The following is a 14,431-nucleotide window of genomic DNA, read 5'->3' on the forward strand; positions in this document are numbered from 1 at the left end:
TGGAAATAGAGCAGCCAGGACTTGAACAGGCTCCTTTATAGGATGTCGGCGCTGCAGACCGCAGCTTAACCAGCTGTGCCACAGTGCAGGCCCTCAAGAAAAATATATTTTTTTAAATCCTAGACTTTTGTTTCTTTTATTCTTAAGGAGTATAGGTACCTGTAAAAGAGCATGAAGAACCTCAATATTTTAAGAAATATTTTGAAAAAGATATATTTATTTATTTATTTGAAAGGCAGAGTTTCAGAGGGAGAGGAACTCCATCCAGGTAACCCACATGGGTAACCCACATGGGTGCCCAAGTCCTTGGGCCCTCTTCCACTGCTTTCCCAGGTGCATGATCAGGGAGCTGGATCAGAAGTGGAGCAGCCACGACTTGACCCAGTGCTTATACGGGGTGCTGGTATCCCAGGCAGAGGATTAACCCTCTGCATCACAACGCCGGCCCTTCAAGTCTTCTTAATAACATGAGCACTGTGAGTTCATGGCCCTCCTTCTCAACTAGAATGTTGTGACTACTGCTGAGCCCATTTCCCTCACAACCCTCAGAAGAAATCATTATCCTGTTTTCCTTCTAGATTAACCAGGAACTTACCCTTAAATAATACATTATTTAATTTTATTTCTTGACAACCAGAGAGACCAAGAGAGAGAGACAGACAGACAGACTCCAATCCACTGGTTCACCTCCCCCGCCCCTCAAAGGCTCACAGTAGCTGAACCTGGGCCAGGCTGAAGCCAGGAGCTGGGAGCTTGATCTGGGCCTCCCAGCTGGGTGTCAGGATCCATGTACTTGAGCCATCATCTGCTGCCTCCCAAGGTGTGCGTCAGCATGAAGCTGAGGTCAGAGCAGAGCCAGGACTCAAACCAGGCTCTCTGATATGGTGTGCAGGAGTCCCAAGCAGTGCCTTAACCCCGGTGCCAAATGCCTGCCCTCTGGCTCATTTTTTATCACTGCAGTCATGTGTTCGATTTTGTGAACATACTGCAATGTATGTATCTATCCATTGTCTTATTGATTCAGGTGTTTTTCTAGCATGATCAGTACTGCCATGAACATCCTCGTGTGAGTCTTCAGTATCTGTTGTAATTTTTGCAAGATGTTCATTTGAGAGGCAGAGGGAGAGAGAGAGCTCCTCACTACTGGGTCACTTCCCAAACACTTGCAATGGCCATGGCTGGGCAGGGGCAGAAGCCTCAGCATCCAGAAACTCAATCCAGGTCTCCCATGTGGGTGGCAAGAACCCAGTTCCTAGAGCCATCTCCCGTTTCCTCCTGGGGTCTGTATTAGCAGGAAGCTGGAGTCAGGAGCCGGAACAAGGATGGAGCCCGGCTACCCCAACATGAGATGCAGGTGTCCTAACTAAATCTCACCCCTGGATTATTAGTCTTTTCTTCTATGCATAGGTTGCTCTGTTTAAGAATCACCAATCATTATATTTCATCATGTTTTTCTCTTCCATGTCCGTTACGTTCTCTTCAATAGTCACTGTAATTATATTCAACTTTTCCTCTACATCATAATTCAAATTTTAACACTCTATCATTTTATTCTTATTTCCAATTTATATTTTAATTCTATAATAATGCTACCCTCTGTTTGCTTCCTTAAATCTGAAATCTCTTTCCACCTCCTCTCTGTTTTACCATCCCATCCTGGAGCTCCTGCATAGTCTCACGTTCCGTTAAGGTGCACAGCGTAAAGCGTGGCAGGGCCGCCTCCTGTCACTTCCCTTGTGATTTCCTCTCACTCAGGCTCCTGGCCGCTGCCTGCCACATTCCCTTCTGCCACCCTGCAGGGTGAGTCGCCCTGTTTTTCTTGTCATTTCCTCATGCTTGGAGAACCTTATCCATTCCCGTCAGCAGTTATGACAGAGCGTGGGCGACTTCTCTACTTGCTTCCTCTTGATTTGCTTTTCTCTCAGTTTCACTGGGAGAGCTGAGGGAGCCAGGTGGGGAGGTGCAGGGAAAGCTCAGAGGACAAGTGTCCATGGTGAGATAGCCTGGACTCTGCTCCAGGCTGGATAACAAAGAGAGGAGAGAGATGAGAGAGGTGAGAGAGAGAGAGAGATGCCTTCCATCCTCTGGTTCACTCCCCAAAATGACACAACAGCCAGAGTTGGCCCAGACCAAAGCCAGGAGCTTAGACCTGCACCCAGGTCTCTCACGTGGGTGGCAAGGGCCCAAGCACTGGGGCCATCTTCCACTTCCTTCCCATGCACGTTAGCTGGATTGGAAGCAGAGCAGCTGGGACTTGCCCAGCACCGTTACATGGGATGCTGGCATTGCAAGCAGCAGCTTAACCCACTGTGTCACACCACCAGTCAGGATTTATACCTTCCAGTCCACCCTGTCCCCAACAATCCCAAATTCAGTGGGCTGCCCTGAGGCTGTCACTTTGGGCAGAATCAGCCCAGTTGTTCACTTTCCTCCTTTGTTCCATTCATCCCAGCTTAGCTTTGTCTACTACTTTTCAGCCAGAGGAGGAAACAGCTCAGCAAACCTTCATGCGTGACTCTCTCCTCTTTGGGAGTCTTGGTGAGAATCCTCAGGACCTTGTGGACTGCTGCTTCCAGGAAGTGGGTGCCAGGTTAAGAACCATGCGTGGCTGGTGCTGTGGCATAGAAGGTTAAGCCTCCACTGGCATTACAGTGCAGGAATCCCATATGGGCACCGGTTCAAGTCCTGGCTGCTCTAATTCTGATCCAGCTTCCTGCTAATGCACCTGGGAAATCAGCAGAAGATGGCCCAAATACTTGGGCCCCTGTACCCATTTGGGAGACTCAGAAGAAACTCCTGGCTCCTGGCTTCAGCTTGGCTCAGCCCTGGCCATTGGGGCCATTTGGGCTATTTGGGGAGTGAACCAGCAGATGGAAGATTTTCTCCCCTCCTGCCTCTCTCTCTCTCTCTCTCTCTCTCTCTCTCTCTCTCTCCTTCTCTCTGTCTCTCTGTCTTTCAAATAAATTAATAAATCTTTAGGAAAAAAAAGAACCATGCCATGCTGGCCTTCTGCATTCTGGTCCATAATCTCATTTATTTTCTTGATTAGCAATTTCGTAAATGTATCGCCTCTTTCCTTATTTGTTTGGTGTTGGTGAATGTCCTCTGTTTACTTTTACTTCTTTATCTTAGGGTGCTCTTTTGAAGTATTAGCAGAACAAAATGGGGTAAGAAATTGTCAACTACCATTTTAGTCCAAAAGTCCTTTATTTATCTTACGTTGTCTGGCTATCCCACCAGAATTTGATTTCCATAAGGGCAGGGACTTCATTTGGTTGTTCGTGTCCCACATCCTAAAACAATGTTTGGCACAGTGTATGTGCTCAATGAGTACTCAGTGCGTGGATGGATGGATGTGTAGGAGGATGGATTGGTGGATGGGTGGATGGATGGGTATATGATTGAATGGGTGAGTGCATGGGTAGAAGGTAGATGGATGAATGGGAGGGTTGGTGGGCAGATGAGTAGATGGATGAATGGAGTACATGGTGGGTGGATGTGTGGGTGGATGGATGGATAGGTAGATAGGTGGGTGGATGGATGGGTACAAAAACAAAGAAATTAATGAGGCAGCTTTCCACATGGGTGGGAATGGTATGGGCTGAGCAGTGGAGGCAAAATGGAGAGGAAGAGTGGGTTTGACACAGGAATTTGGGGTAGATCTGACAGAGGTTGGTAACTCAGGTGTGGTGAGGAATAGTGGGTAAGAAGGAAAATCAACCCCATATATTGACTATTGAGCGTTCAGCTTGATGAACAGGTGTGGTCATTAGGTCCTTAACTAAGAGTGCAAACACCAGAGGTGGAAAGGTACTGAGTTTAATTCTGACGTGCTGGGTTTGGCCCCGTTGGGTCATGTGAGATATGGGCTGATGTTGAGAGACAGCGGAGCTGGAAGGATCTGGGGAGTTATCAGCAAAGACGAAGTGTGAGTCAGTGGAGTTAGAAGAGAAGAGAAGGTGCAGAGGAGGCAGCTGCTTAACAGCATTTAAAGTGGAAGCGGGATCAGAGGGAAAGAAATCTGATTCTACTAAGCTCTAGGTTCCAGAACGTGCTTCTAGAAATTGGAGGGGGAAAAAAGACATGTAGACACACGTGCCACATTTGTGCCCAACTGGACTTGCTCGTGCCCAGCGTCTGCTGCCCCATTCTCCCTGCCGTCACGTGTTTCCAAGGCGCAAGAAGAAACTGCAGGTTTGTGTAACCTCACAACAGGTGAGACCCACTGCCTCTTAGCAACAGGAAAGGTGCTCTTTGTGTTCACTGACTTGCACGGTGTAAGTCATTTGAGGTTTTAAGAATTCAGCGGGGCCTGGGCATTTTAATACCCGACCCATGGGGCAGAGGGGCATGGGAGCAGACAAGCTCAAGGCAGGAGGTACTGAGTGTCAGACCAAAGGCCCAGAGAAGACGCTGGGAAGGCTGATCTCCCCTGATGACTCAGGGCCTGGAAACGAGCTGTGACTTTGAGACGGAGTCAGCTGTCTTATTGATTGGGACAGGGGCCCAGGGCTCACGGTCCCACCCTAACTCCTCCCCACCTGTTTCACATCCTTAGACCTCTTTAGGGTTAGAGTGATGAATTCATTCTGAATCTCCAAGTTCAATGTCCCCAGTACCCCTGCGCACTGTCCCGGGGATTGGGAATTGGGAATTCGGGTTGAAGCAAAGTAGCCTTGGACTCCAAGGGCTTTGGTTCCTGAACTGTCGTATGCACACCCGAGCCAGAAAGGACTGTGCCTGTCGGGTGGGCACAAGTTTGTCTTCTGAAGTTTCATTCCTCTTCAGCCACTTAGCTGAGACTTCGGCGGAAGGGTGACCATCAATTGTCACAAAAATAAAAGTTTAATCACGAAAAACATGAAGCACTAACTGTGGCCAAATTAATCCAGATTTTTACTGTAGATAATTTTGTTGTTAAGTCTTACAAAGTGCTGGGCATGAGGTTAAATACGTTATCTCTGAGTTCTATTCTCCTATCAGGTTGTTCAAATTGAAATCATATTAATAATTAACCTCATCCCTTCCTTTCAATGCATTTTGACCGTGGACTCTGCTGGGAAGGCAGTTTCTGCCTCCAGAGTCTAATGCATTCCAGGCTGAAGACTGCACCCCCACCCCCACCCCGTCACAGGGTCGGGGAGGGGGGTGAAACCAGCCTTAGTGGATCCGAGCAGCGAAATAGAATGGAGTGAAAAGAAGCTATCAGAGTGCACCACACTTACTAAGGGTAAGTTCCATGAAGCCTTTATTTGAATGTATTGTTGTGTTTATACACCATGTTTATCTCACACCTGTCTCTGTAGACCCCTGATGGTAGGCCTAAGGATACACGGAATAATGATGTAAAATGGGTCTCTTACCGTCAGCCAATTTAAAAAGGTTGAAAGCTATGAAAGACCTCAAAAAGTTCATGGAAAACGGAGTGAAAAGTATATTTTGGTGCAAAAACCTTTTGATATCCCTGTGTAGTTATTTCACAATATATTGTCTTCAAAGGTTCTTGTGCGAAGAATTTCAAAATCTGTTTGCCCTGAGATCAACATGTCTTTTATTTTCGTTTTCCATGCAGTTTTTGAAGTGAATTTTTGAAGTAACCTCATATTTGTCTATGGGAGTGGCAGAGGGGGAATTTTCTTTAAAAATTTCCCGTTGTCGTTACACAGGCTTCTAGTCATAAGGAGTTTACACGCAACTCTATGTTTGCACGCATTTCAGTAGCTTTGGAAGAGAGGAGTTTGTCAGCACTGGAAGGCGCTTGAGAATTCTTTTCCTTTAAAGGTGGGATAATGACTTGGTGAAGCTTGTGTTCCAGTCGTAAAACTACTTGGAGATTCAAACCGAAATCTCAGAGAAGTGAATGGCCTTGCCCAGAGTTACAGAGGCGTGAAGGTTAACAGCTGGGCCAAGACCAGAGACCAAATCTCTGCCCTTCTACACCACCCAACACTCGGATACTGCTCTCTGCGACCATCTTAACCTGTGTCCATCATTCAGCCCATGGTAACAACTCAGATACTTCTCATGCAAACAGGCCACTGGCCGGATGGGTGGGAAGATGGGATGGTTTGGGTCTTTTGAACTGCAGCACTCTTGGTTGACTTTCAGCAGCTGGGGGAACATTTGGCTCTGAATGTATGAGAGGCTATAGCTTTATTAAAGAAAGCAATACCATTCATCAAACTAATGATCAATAACAATTCTTTAAGCAATACTGTAAGTACTTCATGGAATCAAGTTATTCTTTAAAGTCATCTTTAATTTCTCACTGCAGGTGTTTGGAAACATGAATGGTTCATATTTAATGTTTACAGTACAAAGGAGGCATTAAGAACAACTTTTCTTTTTTGGCGATGAGAGACTCCAGTCATAAATCCATACATAGTTTATTCATAATATGCATTTTTCATGAATTTTTGAAGACCCCTCTTATGCATGGATTTCAATATTTTTTGCACCAAAAAAACTTCTCTCTTAATGCCATTTTCCACAAGCTTTCTGACACATGCTCGTGAATAGCTGGGTTCGTGCACCTGTGTGCGGGAGCGGTTAGGAGAGAGGGATCCTTCACCACTTGATGACCCCTTCGCATGCATCCAGCTCCAACTCTCAGCAGCACCTCTACCTTCCCCCTGGGTCCCGCCTCTGCTCATCTTCAAAACCCGCAGAGGCCCCCTAAACACTCTGGCTGCCTGCACCCTGCCCTTCCCCCATCCCTCTCCCCTCCCTCACCCCTCCCCGGCAGCCAATGGGCCTTCCAGCAGCTCCCATGCACTCCCCAGGCAAAACCCACAGTGTCTCCCTGATCTTATTCTCTGCAACTCTCTCCTCCCTTGCTCTGTCCCTGCCACAACTCTGACTTGTTCCTTGGCTCAGCAATTCGCTCTTGCTTTCTGTGGGGAAGGCCCCACCCCGGTGGCTAGTGGACTGCCTCCCTCCTTTGCTCCCTGCGCATCCCTGCTCAGACACATGCCAGCATCCCTGACCATCGTGGGGAAACAGTACCTCAGCCTTCCCCACACCCCTCACCTGCTGTGTGGTTTGGTTCCCGTGTGCTCAGCACACTGGTTTGCTACCCTGTGTCACCCACTGAAGTGCGGTCTCTGAGGTCAGGGGTTGGGGCTGGTTTGCTCTCTGCTCTGTCCTCAGCATCTAGAAGATGGCCTGGGATGGAGCTGCTCACTCACCTTTCTCAAATGAATTTGTTTTCTTCCATTTTTCTATTTAATCACTTTTTAAATAAAGATTGATCTTTATTTATTTGAGAAGCAGAGTGACAAACAGAGAAGGAAATTTCAATCCACTGGTTCACTCCCTAAATGGCCACAATCACTGGGGCTTGGTCCAGGCCAAATCCGGAAGCTGGGAGCCGGGAACTCCATCTGTGTTGTCGCTCCCCGTCTTCGTGGAGGAACGACACAGGACCCTGCGTTGTTCTTGCGTCTGCTCGGCCCTCCCCGGGTTTGCTGCTGGTTCTTCCTGGGTTGGCTACCGACCCTTCCACCTCCGTGGAAGGGCGGTTCCCCCTGGCCACTTTCCCCACTTCCGCAGGGGAGCGGCACACCGCCGGCCGGCTCTCTCGGGGGCTGCACAGGTGTTCCTTCAGATAGATGTTCCCCTTAGATGTTCCTGGTGCATGTTGTCTCTCTCCTTCTTTATAGTCCTCTTCCACCAATCCCAACTCTGCTACCCACACGCCGAGTACGCTGCTCTCCTCCAATCAGGAGCAGGATCAGCTCCTGCAGGTCATCACTCAAGCTGGCGACAGGCAGCTGCGTAGAAGTTTTTACTCCCTTCTCAGCGCCATATTGTGGGAGAGCAGATGCATAGAATAAGTCTTAATTCCAGTAACTTAGTCTAGTCCGAGTTGCTCCCAGTTGCTCCCCACATGTGTCCCCACGTGGGTAGCAGAGGCCCAAGTTCTTAAGCCATCTTCCTCTGCAGGGAGCTGTCTCAGAAGTGGAGCATCTGGGGCCTGAACCAGCACTCCACTATGGGATGCTGGCATTGCAGGTGGCAGCTTAACCTGCTGTGCCACAAAGCCAGCCGCCAAGGGAATCTTAGTAGAATCTGGAATGGCCTTGGCAAGTTCTCCTCTACCTCTCGGCACAGCATGTTGGGTTAGGAGCTCCTAGCCATGCTGAGTGGGTTTCCTGGTCCCCTGTGCTGGGTGTGCTGCCTGGCCACATGGATCCTGGCAGAGGAAGGCTGGAGCCAGAGAGGACCTGGGAGGGAACAGACCCATGTTAGTGCCCAGGCCAGCCGGCGGCAGAGGAAGCCCTGAGCCGGGGCCCTGGAGAGGGGCCAGCAGGCATTGAAAAGGGGATTACTGAATGCATGGGATCATGGAGGTCTCTCTTCGGGGACCTGGGTGTTGGGGGTGTCTGTGAGAATCCTGGTCTCCACCCTCTAAGGTGAAGTCCAGGGACCAGGCTCTGGCACAGCTTGCTTTGTGTGTGACTTTGAACAAAGCCTTCAGCTCTGGCTGCCTCTGCACTCCTGGCCCGAGTTGCTGGCTCATTTCCCCTGGGACAGGGCCCATGTGGAATTCTTTGTATGCATTTAATCCCTCAAGAGCCCACAGGCTCAGTGGTGGTATCCCTGGGTTCCTTACCTGTGTCCATCATGGACTTTTTACCAAAGGACCCAAGGGTAATAAGAATAAAATGATGAAATGGAAATATTCAGGTATTTCACATTCTTTTTAAGACTTATTTATTTGAAAGAGTCACAGAGAGACAGAGATTTTCCACCCACTGATTTACCCCCCAGATGGCTGCAGCAGCAAGGGCTGGGCCATGCCAAAGCAGGCGCTCCATCTAGGTCTCCCACATGGGTGGCAGAGGCCCAAGTGCATGGACCATGTTCTGCTACTTTTCCCAGGCCATTAGCAAGAAGCTGGACTGGAAGTGGAGCAGCCAGGACACGAACTGATGCCCATATGGGATGCTAGTTTCGCAGGCAGCAGCTTTCCCTGCTAACCACAATGCCTACCCCTCACATTCTTTTTGAAAATAAGAATTTATTCATTTATTTGAGAGAAACAGAGAGCTTCCATCTGCTGGTTCACTCTCCAAATGCTTGCAATAGCTGGGGCTGGGATGCGTTCAAAACTAGGAGCCTGGAACAAACTTTGGGAGCCCACCTGGGTGGCAGGAACCCAATTACTTGAGCCCTCACTTCCACCTCCCAAGTCTGCATTGGCAGGAGACGGGAGTTAGGAGCCAGAGCCCAGGCACTCTGATGTGGGGTGTGGGTGTGGGTGTCTTGTGCACTAGGCTGAATGCCTGCCCTGTATCTGACACCTTACCCAGGACCACAGCAACAATCTGCTAACTGCGCCCCTCAAGAAAAAATTCTCTTCCTCTCCAGGTGGGTCCAGGTCTCCTCTTTGGCTCTCACAGCCCCCAGGGAATGCTGCTGCCTCATTCTCCCCCTCCTCATTCTGGGACAGTTTAAGATCTGTTTCTCTTCTAGACACAGCCCTGGAAGGCACTGAAGAGTTCCTGCCTGTAGGAGTTCCTGGCCTGGGTGGGGGGTGCCCTCCCCTTAGAGGAGGAGGGGCCCTGTGACTCGTTTCTGAGCAGTAGAGTTTAGCAGAGTGGTGGTCCTCACTTCTGTTGGCTTGTGTCCTGCTTTACTACCTCACGTTAGATTTCATTATGCTATAGCTGACTGCGATTCCCGTCGCGTTCTCAGCTTGCACAAAAGTGGCCACGTTGAGACCCACATGGCAAAGAGCTTAGGGTGCCTCTGACCAAAGCCAGCAAGTACAGAATCCTGCAAACAACGAGAACCCGAATGTGGATTCCTCCCTAGCAGAGCCTCTGAGGAAGCCCCAGCCCCTGCTGACCCCCTGACTGCAGCCTGAGGCAGAGGACCCAGCTAAGCCCCGCTGTATGTCTCAGATGATACATATGTGCGCATGCATATGTGTAGCTTTAAGACAGTGATGTCCGTGCAGTGGGTAAGTCACACCCTCCCCTGTCGGGTGCATGCTCCTAAAAGGCAAGGATGGTGTTTTACTTATCTTTGAGGTCCTAGAGCCCGGCACAGGACCCCTATGGACGTTTGGGGTCACACTGAACTGGCCTCTGCCTCTTTCTCCTCCAACAGAACTTTCTAAAACTTTCTAAAATGCTAATTGTCACTCTCTGCTTCAAACTCCCCAATGGCATCCTATCGTTTTCAATAAAAATTGGCTAATTTAGCTTAACCATTAAGGAACCTCACAATGTGTCCTCCAGCTTCTATTCCAGTCTCTTCTCCACACCATCCAACCCCTCTCTCCCCACACTCCAGTTCTGCTGACTCATCACTCCTGCAGCCTGCCCCCCTGGTGGGGGCAGGGCTCTTGCACGTGAACTCCTACTCATCCTTTCCAGTCCACTGTCACATCACCTCCTCGCTTAGCCCAGGGCCAGCCCTGCTACTGTGCTCCTTGGTACTCTGAGCTATTTTCCCATGTACCACACTGGGTTTAAGCCCCACTCCTCTTCTAGTGTGTGTGTGTGTGTTCTCACCCCAGCCTCTGGCCTGGGAAACCTAGCCATCATTGAACGAGTCCCTGAATGGTATTGATACTAATGCCCAGAGCTGAAGCGAGGTGCTCACAAGTTAAATAAGGCTGAACCAGCTGTGTCAGTGGCTCACCTGCATTGTGGACTGAGGGTGCCGTGCAGACAACAGAGACAGAGTCTCGTGCTGCTGTTGCTGTCTCCTCATCATAAGCAAAGGGAGAGAAAAGCCCTGGTCCTGCTGGAGAGAGCTGTGTGTGTGTGTGTGTGTGCTAGGACATTACCCGGGGGACATCTGCTGAGACTCCACCCTTAAAGACCCGGTATTGAAATTCTCTTATTTATTTATTTATTTGAAAGGCAGAGTTAGAGAGAGGCAGATGCAGAGAGAGGTCTTCCATCCACTGGCTCACTCCCCAGATGGCCACAATGGCTGGAGCTGTGACGATCTGGAGGCAGGGGCCAGGAGTTTCTTCCTGGGTGCAGGGGGTTCAAGGACTTGGGTCATCCTCTGCTGCTTTCCCAGGTGCATTAGTAGAAAGCTGGATCAGAATTGGAGCAGCCAGGACTTGAACCGGCATGCATATGGGATGCCGGCAAGGCAGGCGGCAGCTTTACCCACTATGCAATGGTGCTGGCTCCCCTATGTGGAAATTGAACACTTCCTTCCCCTTGCTAAAATCTTACATGATGGAGCCAGATGGACTCAGGGGCCCTCTGTGGCTCTCCCGGGCTTCCTGGTTGGGACCCTTCAGACCCAAGGCCCCCTCTGTCAAAGAAGATGCTTTGTCAGTTGAGTGTAACTTCCTCATCCTGGGTGTTCTCCTCACCACTTATTTTTGTCCTACGTGCAGGGCCCATGAGTTCCACAGAAATCCAGCTGCCCAGGAAGGTTGCCGAGGCTGTGTCTCCTCCTTCGCCACTACAGATGTGAACCAAGGGCAGCCTTTTCAGTTACAAACAAGTGTGGGCTCATGGGAGGGGAATCCCAGGAGAAGGGCGGAGTGCAACACCTTACAGTCAGTATCTGAAATTGACAGCCAGCCTCTCCCTTTCAGTGAAAATGCAGTCTTGACACTGCATTTCAACAGGAGTGGTGAAGCTGGCTCAGCTCCCGTGTAGACACGAAAAGCCAGATCATATCTTTTCAATGCATTTCTGATCGGTTCATGGCGGTTTCCAGATGATGAAAACACCTGTGTTTACGAAACCCACTCTGACGATGGCTGTTCCACAGCTTTTGGGTCTCCCTGCCTGGGTCTGATTTGCAACAGTGCTGATTCAACCACCATCTCTGTTGTTCAGACGGCTGAAAAGCCGTTTTGAAACTTGGAGGATCACTGTTGCCATGCTCAAACATAGCTGGGTGTATACAGAGAAGTCTCTTACGCTTTGCTGCAGAAATACTCTGGTCAGCTTGCTTTGCCCTCTCCAGCACCGCCACCAAATGCCCCTCAGGTTGTGGAGAGGCAGAAAAGCCTGCGGTTGTCCTTACCTGAACTCAAGGTGTTGAGTGTTCAGATCGGGTCCCTTCTCTACCCCAGGCCCTGCAGGTGACATAGGAGTCAATTCTTAGGAGGAGTCAGAGGTAGCAGATGGCAGCAGAGCTGGGTAATGGGGGGGGGGGGGGCGTGTTTAGTGACTGAGAAATGAGTGAATACATGAGGAATAAGCTATTATAACATGGGGTGTGCCCAGGAAGACATCTAATCAGGACTCGGATAGGAGGGGTGTAGGGGTTGGGGAGTGGTAGAAATATAAGAATGAACTTACTCTTTGGCAGGTTAAAGCCCCAGCCTTCAGCGCTGCCATTCCATATGGGCGCCTGTTTGAGTCCAAGCTGCTCCACTCTGATCCAGTGCTCTGCCATGGCCTGGGAAGGCAGTAGAGGATGGCCCAAGGGCTTGGGCCCCTGCCCAGAAGAAGCTCCTGGCTCCTGGCTTCTGGCTTTGGATTGGCTCAGCTCTGGCCTTTGCAGCCATTTGGGGAGTTAACCCTGTGGATGGAAGACCCTCCCACACCCCCACTCTGTCTCTTTCTTTCTCTGTAACTCTTTTTTAATTAAATAAAATAAATCTTTTTAAAAAAACCTCCAAAACCCTAAATTGTATGATTTGCTATTTGTATTTTGTTCTTCCAGATTTTGTCCCCTACTAGTGGCAGAGGGTCCCGAGACTGAGCATGAATGTTTAAATAAATAAGCCTATTTTTTTAAGTAGTACTGTTTGAAGATGACAAAATTAATCACAAATGAGCTTTCATGTGTAAGCAGGGTATCAAGCTGCTGGGGTGGGGGTGGGGGGTGGTCCCTACAGAGGCCACAGCTGCTCTTCCCCCTCAGGGGTCTTCCAGAGAGAGTGAAGAGTGCACTAGCAGCAGGAAGCATAGGAGGGTGCTGAGTGGGCGGTGCTGGTGCAGGGCCCCGTGGGAGGAGGAAGTGGGTGCAGGCTGGGCCATCAGAGAAGACCCGCAGGACAGGCGGCACAGCTGGAATGACTGTGGGAGAGAAGTTCTAGAGAGGACAGTGAGCCCAGATGGTAAGGAAGGCAGTGTGGCCAGAGAGGATCCAGAAGGTGTCATGAGCAATCCAGTGGGAGATGTGAGTTGGGTAAAATGGAAAAGCCCTGGAAGGGCAGGCCACATGTTCTCACGTTCTCCCATGGAGGGACAGGCAATAAAAGGCTGAAGGAGGTAACGTGTCTTGGAGAAGAAAAGTCAGAGTAGAAGGAACTCACGTGTGTGTCTCTTGGCCCACCCAGAGGAGAGGAGGACTGGTTCCAGACCTCCAACCTGCCCAGGGCCAAGGTGGGAAAGGGGAGTTAAGATAACAGGAAAAGGCATTCTGGGAACACAAGGTCAAGTTCCCCTTGACCCTCCCAGATGAACAGCTAGGGTTCTGGCTTCTCTGTGTCTCTCGGGTTTCCTTGGCCTGGGCTGTTCCCCTAGAGCTAAGGTAATGGGGGAAACCAAGGAGCCAGTCCCACGGTTAGCCAGAGAGCCTCCATGAAGCCAGGCCACTCTGGGAAAGCAGTCTGTAAGTCTTCCTGCTCCCACCTCCAGACTATGGAATTCACCCTTTCGGAAGTGTCTGCTTGGCTTCCCCACTGGAGGGGAGCCACAGAAGAAGTCATCTGCTTCTCCTCGTCAGGAGATTGCTAAAGGCCTAGTGAGTCGGACCCAACAATGGGCCTTCCTTATGGTCAGAGCACTTAGGGTTGCAAGGAGCAGAGCCATGCTTGGCTAGCATGGGTGGAGGTAAGTTTGTTAGGGAAGCTCTGCAGAATCTGACCTAACCTCAGGGAGGACCCAGACCCCTGCCAGGCTTACGGGAACGGGCTCTGGGAGGCCACCCATGTGTGAGGCTTCCTACTTTCTCACTCCATGCTTGCACGCAGTGCCATGGCTTCTCTTGACACCTCTGGTGTTCCCATCTCTGCTCACCTGGATGTCCTGTGCCCATTCCTGGCTTATTCCTCATTGCTCTCTCATGTGCCCCTGGGCCCCAAGCTTCATGATCTTTCTGCACAGGTCCTATAAGAAGCGTTTCTAGGTCCCACGAGTGGAATCCAGTGGACCACCTCATGTTTTCATTCCAAGTCGTTAGCCAGCCTGGGGATGAGCTCTCTTGGGATTATTGTCCTTCCTACTCTAAGCAGCTCTGGGCTCAGAATGGGCCTTTGGTACCTAGTGTTTCCATTCATGGAGCTGGGCAGGCTGAGTCTCTGAGAAGGGCATGTGGGCTGCCAACTGGCACCTCTCGTGTGGTTTTACATCCCTGAATATGGGCATGGCTGTCTACATAAGGCCGGACTTCAGAGTTTCTGAAGATAGAGAGAAGTGCCTGGCAGGACCAAACCCCTATGCTGTTGCTGGTGCTACCACCAAGGGAGCAGAGCGGCAGCGGCCTGGGAAGA

General features: G+C 50.1%; 1 long non-coding RNA gene across 1 annotated transcript; it reads left to right on the forward strand.

The window, feature by feature from the left end:
• Positions 1-5,016: 5,016 nt before the first annotated feature.
• LOC108178194 (uncharacterized) lies at positions 5,017-12,606 on the forward strand. Its single transcript, XR_011381794.2, has 3 exons — positions 5,017-5,230; positions 5,667-6,003; positions 12,301-12,606. It is a non-coding gene; the product is annotated as an uncharacterized LOC108178194 (long non-coding RNA).
• The last annotated feature ends 1,825 nt before the right edge of the window (positions 12,607-14,431 follow it).

Source organism: Oryctolagus cuniculus, chromosome 13 (genome assembly GCF_051225735.1).
Source record: "Oryctolagus cuniculus isolate XC-2025 breed Fujian yellow rabbit chromosome 13, ASM5122573v1, whole genome shotgun sequence".
NCBI classification, from domain to species: domain Eukaryota; kingdom Metazoa; phylum Chordata; class Mammalia; order Lagomorpha; family Leporidae; genus Oryctolagus; species Oryctolagus cuniculus.